The sequence below is a fragment of the Caretta caretta genome, chromosome 13 (assembly GCF_965140235.1).
Source record: "Caretta caretta isolate rCarCar2 chromosome 13, rCarCar1.hap1, whole genome shotgun sequence".
Taxonomy (NCBI): domain Eukaryota; kingdom Metazoa; phylum Chordata; order Testudines; family Cheloniidae; genus Caretta; species Caretta caretta.
In genome coordinates, this window is record NC_134218.1 from 35,675,917 (window position 1) to 35,682,199 (window position 6,283).

The window sequence follows — 6,283 nt, forward strand, 5'->3', positions numbered from 1 at the left end:
CCAAAAGAACCCAAATTGGGTGATCTTCCGGGCATACTCCAAAAGACACTAGTTTGATGGGTGATGAAGAGATGGACAGGCAGAGAGGTTGCTGGCTGACTTCCTGTTGAAAGGATCACTTGATGCTGCTAGGATTTTACTGTAGTATTCAATGGGTGTGGGTTGCATAGATGCTTTTGAAAATCCCACTAGTGCCTAAATGTGTTGAAAAATCTGGCCCTTAGGCACTTGGATAGGTGTCTTTCTTGTTTAAATCTGAATCAATTAATTAATCAATAGCTCAGATCAATCATAACATCCCCTAATCTTAGCCCTCCCTGGGAAAGTATTTTATACTGCCAGGCAAAGAGCTCTGCCAGCATCCCCAACTTCAATAGGATTTGGAGTCACTTGCAGCGTCTACTAACTTGTAAGAAAGGCTGGAGGTTAAAACAGCTGGAATCTTTGCTTTCCCCTACATGAGAGGTCACCTACACTCAACCATGACACTACCTTGGCAGCCAGTTGGGAATACTGATCCCCTGAAGGCTTCTGCCTGGAGTCACGCCCACAGAGAGCTGGCAAGAAGGAAGCCGAGCAGTGGAACATGAGCTAGGACAAAGATATTTAATAGTGCTATTTCCTTCCTTTGGCATGGATCAATTGATTATCAAGGGGAATTATCTGGTGTCATGCTTCAAGATGGGATTTTCAAAGGGTCCTAAAGGCCTTAGGCGCACAACTTAATTTGAAATTCAATGGGAGTTGTGTACGTATCGCCTTTCTGCTTTTTAAAAAAATTTCAGTTTCATTGCCTGCTTTCCTGAACTCCTTCAGTTTTTAAACTGCATCAATTTCAGCCATTGTCCCCAAAGCACTTGGAGCAGTAGCCGGTAGCAGAATAATAGGGATTCAAGGCTGTTTCACTGAGGATTCTGCATTCTGATCTGCCAGCAAAAATATATAAGGATTTAAAAAATATAGGGAACAATACTGTTTTTCCTACTAGTTGTAGTTTCTCAGCTTTGGAGAAAAGCCATAAGGTGATATAAAGAGACTTTTAGGCAATATCTTGGTGGCGATCTGCATCCTTGTTTGTTGCTAGAACCCTTAGGAACAGCACTGACCAAATGTGAGTTGTTAGGGTTCCTTTTCCTCCCCCCAAGAACACAGAGTCATAGAAATATAGGACTTTGATAGGTCATTTAGTCCAGTCCCCTGTACAGAGGCAGCACTAAGTATTATCTAGACCATCCCTGATAGGTGTTTGTTTAACCTGTTCTTAAAAACCTCCAATGACAGAGATCCCACAGCCTCCCACACTGACACTAAGTATTATCTAGACCATCCCTGATAGGTGTTTGTTTAACCTGTTCTTAAAAACCTCCAATGACAGAGATCCCACAGCCTCCCACACTGACAGTTACAAAGCTTTTTTTAAATCTAAATCTAACCTAAATCCTCCTTGCTGCAATTTAAGCTCATTGTTTCTTGTCCTATCCTGATTGGATAAGAAGAACAATGTATCATACTCCTCTTTATAATCATCTTTTACAGACTTGAAGACTGTTATCATGTCCTCACTCTGTCTCCTCTTCTCCAGACTAAACAAACCCAATTTTTTCATTTTTGTCTTGTAGGTCTCATTTTCTAAACCTTTAACATAACAATGTAAAGACTAGATCAGACCAATAATCTATCTTCTCCTCTCTCTGATATAGGTCAGTAGCAGATGAAGGTGTGAGAAAGTATGAAGTGGTTAATTATGAAACAACCTGCACACTGGGGGAATCTGATGCTAGCCTCTGTCAGTCAGAGGTTTATGTATCCTCTGAAGCAGAAAGGTTTCTTTACCTTCCAAGCTAGGATCACTTATGATCTGAACTATCAAGATTTATGTATATTACAAATTTCATGGGCTTTTATTATCAGTTTCTTTTTTAATCCGTATTGGCCCCTTATTCAGATGGCTGTCCAGTACTTTCTGAATCCCTCTAAACTCATTGGTATCTTATTGCAAGTAGTTCCAATAACTAATCTGAATTACTGATATTAATGTTAACAACACACTCTCTCTCTCTCCCCCCCCAACTTCCCCATGACTATTTTAGTATTTACCCACAGTGGAATAGTCAGTGGGCCATAGAGATAGAAAGAGAGTGAGAATAACTCTGTATGCCCATGGTTAGGGTGCACATCTCTGTGGTGAGAGACCATAGGTCCAGTGCCTCTGTTCTAATTATGTATCCAGAGGGCAACAGCATCCACAAGAGAGACTGGGGAAGACCCACATCAGAATATTCCATAGTCTGGTGGTTAGATAATTTTCCTAAAAAGAGGGAGACAGCTGTTGGAATCCTTTCTCCCCTGTGCCCAAGGGCGGACTTTAACCTAGCTTTCCCACATCCCAGGTCAATGCTCTGACCACTGGGCTAAAAGTTATAAAACGGTTTGGCAGGTTTAGATTTTTATTGGTAAATGTCGGTAAACATCAATTTCACTACACACACACAAACTAATGAACACATTTTTCCATTCATGGTCATCAAAATGTGCAGGGAGGCAAAGTAAGGAAAACGCGGCTTAAGAATTTATTAGAGTTTCATTTGAGGATATTTACTTTGATTATTTTGACATGATGTTGACAATTTGTGTGTTATTAGTTATAAAGCTTCAACTTTTTTGAATCTCAAAAATCTACTCTCATTTAGTAATTATTGTCCGACCCCCCGACCACTGCCTGACCCCACAATTACCTGTGAAAATTTAAATAAAAATAAAAATGGTAAAAAATGCTTAAAAGTAAACATTGGTGTTGGCAGTCAAAATTATAAAATATAAAAAGTGAATTCTGCCAAGCCTAGCTACAAGGTGAATGCGGCATATCCCCTACCCCCAGACCTGGATTTTGAATGGGACCCAATCCAGTTAGCAGCCACTGAGCCCACCTACCAGATCAGCTACCACATGCAACTGAGTCAGCAGAATGCCTGACTGTCCCTGGGTCACGAATAGCTCTGAGGCTTAGGTGGGAGATGTGGATGCCAGCATGAGGCAGCAGTGCCCATGCCCAGAGGCAGGAGCATAGGTGCCTACAGAAGTTTTACTTTGAAAAACATAGGAGCCAACTGCCTTTCAGAGCCTACAAGGTTTGGCAGGAGTTTGGTGGATTGCTTAGGAGCTAAAACAGGGATTTACGGGCCTAACTAATTTCACAGATCCCACACAGGTGACTAGCTGTCATATATTCTTTATGGTGATGGGCTCTATAGAGTGCCCTAAAATGGATCTCTCTCTCTCTCTCTCTCTCTCTCTCTCTCTCTCTCAGATCTTACTATGTTCTGGCATTTCCATTTAGTTTAGTGATGTCTGTTAACATCCATCTTTCTATCCTGACAGCTCACAGTTTTCCTGATTTTAGGAATATGAAAAATCAAACCACAGTAACAGAGTTTATTCTCTTGGGACTGTCAAGCAACCCACACCTCCAGATTTTCCTGTTTAGGTAAATAAATAAAAAGACCACAATCACCCTGATAGGGAATATGGTGATCATGCTAGTGATAAACATTGATTCTCGCCTTCACACCCCTATGTACATTTTCCTATTCCATTTATCCTTTGTTGATCTCTGCTATTCCTCAGGCACGGTGCCTAACACGTTGAAGAACTCCCTCTCGAGGCACAAAACAATTTCCTTCAATGGCTGCATTGCTCAGATGTTCTTCTTCATTCTGTTAGCTGCAACTGAAGTTTTCACTCTCAGCAATGGCTTATGACCGATACGCTGCCATATGTGACCCTCTGCATTATGTGGAGACCATGAACAGAGAAGTCTGCAGGATGCTGGTAGCTGGCTCCTGGGGGATCAGTTTTTTTCTACTTTCTGTTAAATACTCTTTCAGTATTAAAGTTACACTTCTGTGGGCCCAATGAAATTGGCCATTTCAGCTGTGAGCTCCCTCCACTACTAGTCCTGTCCTGCACTGAAGCACTTTCAGTCAGATGCTGATTCTTTCTTCCACAATGCTATTAGGACTGAGCTCCTTCCTCCTTACCATGGGCTCCTACATTCGCATCATCTCCACCATCCTGCGGATACGCTCCACAGAGGGCTGGCGTAAAGCCTTCTCCACCTACAGCTCCCAGCTCATCGTGGTGGGTTTGTGCTATGGGGCTGGGGTGTGTAGATACCTGCAACCCAGTTCACTCTCATCAGTGGTTCTAGACAGACTGTTCTCCATCCAGTATAGCATCTTAACACCCGTGTTAAACCCCCTCATCTACAGCCTGAAAAACAAGGAGGTAAAGACAGCTCTGAGGAAAACAATGGGAAAGAGCCCATAGGTTTGGAGGTGATGTAAAAAACTTTAGATTCTGTGTTTAATAAAGCTGATAATAAATATTGGCAACTGAGTGAAAACATGAGAATAATCTTTCTTCTTATCCCACCCACCTGGTCCTACCTCATGTATTGGAAAGGCCTTGAATTAATGACTGATCATTTAGATGTTCACCCTTGTGCAAAGTAAGCATAAAATGTAATCATAAACATATGTAAAATGCTATCACATCAGGAGCCAGATCCCCACGGGGTGTAAATCAGCTGTAGCTCCATTAGAGTCAATAGGCCAGATCCCCAGCTGGTTTAAATCATCATACCTCCATTTGAGTTCATGGACGAGGGCTGGATCCACAAAGGGACTTTTGTGTTGTGATGCTCAGCGTCACAATACCCAACTTTTAGGTGCCTAGAAAATCACAGGAACAACAGTGGGATCTACAAATCTGGGTTAGTCATCTAGGTTCCCTATACAAAGAATGGGGAGAGATAGGCACCCAAGAATGGGACCCACAAAAGCCAGTGGGCTTATTCATTTGTTGGCCTCCCTCAATCTCCCCTGTTGGAGCTGATCCACTTTGGATAAAGGCAATAAAAAGTCATTGGCTCAGAAACAGAAAAAGCAGTAGTCACTCTAGCCTGGTGGGTAGAGCACTCACCTATATGGTAGGGCACCCAGGATCTAGTCTGCCTGATCCAATGAAAAATTTGTTATTTATAGGCAGTGGAACATCTTCAAGAGGAGATATTGAGTGAGCCCCACATCTGAATAGTCCATAGCCCTGTTGCTAGGGCGCTCTCCTGAGAGGTAGAAGACCTCTGGTCAAATAATTTCTTCCCCTTCAGGAAGAGGGGGAAATTGAGCATGGGCCTCTCACATCCCAGGTGAGTGCTCTAACCACTGGGCTAAAAGTTATAAGGTGGGCACCACCTCCTCCTCCAGCTGGATTTTTGGAATGGAGCCTGATCCAGTAGGCATGCTCAGAGTGTGCCTTCCTGATCGGATCCCATAGGCAAGATAGGTAAGTAAACACTTGGCTTCCCCCTTTCTCAGATTGTGCTAAGGATTAGGCAGCAGAGACACGTCCAGACACCTAGAGCGGGGCAGCAGCACACATGCCTGGAGGCAGAAACTTAGGCCTCAAGGGAACTTTTACAGTGGAAATGTCGATGCTGACCAAGTTAAGGCATCAACAGGGTCAGGCAGCAGCTAAGTGGGGTTTTGTGGATCACAATGGTACCTAACACCAGGATGTAGGCACCCAAATCTGACATTTAGGTGCCTATGTACTTTTGTGGAACTGGACCAAGACCCCCAGTTGGTGTCAATTGCTATAGCTCCATTGAAGTCAATGAGACCAGATCCCCAGCATCTGTAAGTAAGGTATAACTCCATTTAAGTCAATAGAGGTTTACTAATTTAAGACAGCTGAATCTCTATCCCAGTCATTATCCCGCTAATATATTGTATCTGAGAATTTCCTCCCTCCCCCTGATTTTCCATTCATTTAAACCACTTTTAGCATCTTGTACTTCGCTTTGCATGGGTGTGAAAGATCAGACAAGCTATAAGGCAATACAGTATCAGGTCCATAATATTTAATGAACTGCAGAGAAGTTAGCTACTCAGATCTGGAGTCTCAGAAGAGCCTAAAGTACTTTAGGCATCCATCTCCATTGAAACTGTTTGGGAGCTTTGCACCTAACTCTCTCAGGCTCCTTTGAAAATCCCCACCTGACTGTTTAAATACTTTGAGCCAGATTATCAGATTACTAATACCATACAAAAATAATACTAATACTGAGGGAGTCAACAGGCATGTGGACAAGTGTTTGTTTGTTGAACCACTCAAAGAATTCTAATAAATGGATGAGGCATGATTTCCCTTAACATAAGCCATGTTGACAGTTCCCCAACGTATCATGTTCATCTATGTGTGTGATAAATCTGTTCTTTACTAT

At 42.5% G+C, this 6,283-nt stretch overlaps 1 pseudogene; it reads left to right on the top strand.

Moving 5' to 3' along the window:
* The first annotated feature begins 482 nt into the window (after nucleotides 1-482).
* LOC125629463 (olfactory receptor 5V1-like) lies at nucleotides 483-4,326 on the top strand (annotated as a pseudogene).
* Nucleotides 4,327-6,283: the final 1,957 nt, after the last annotated feature.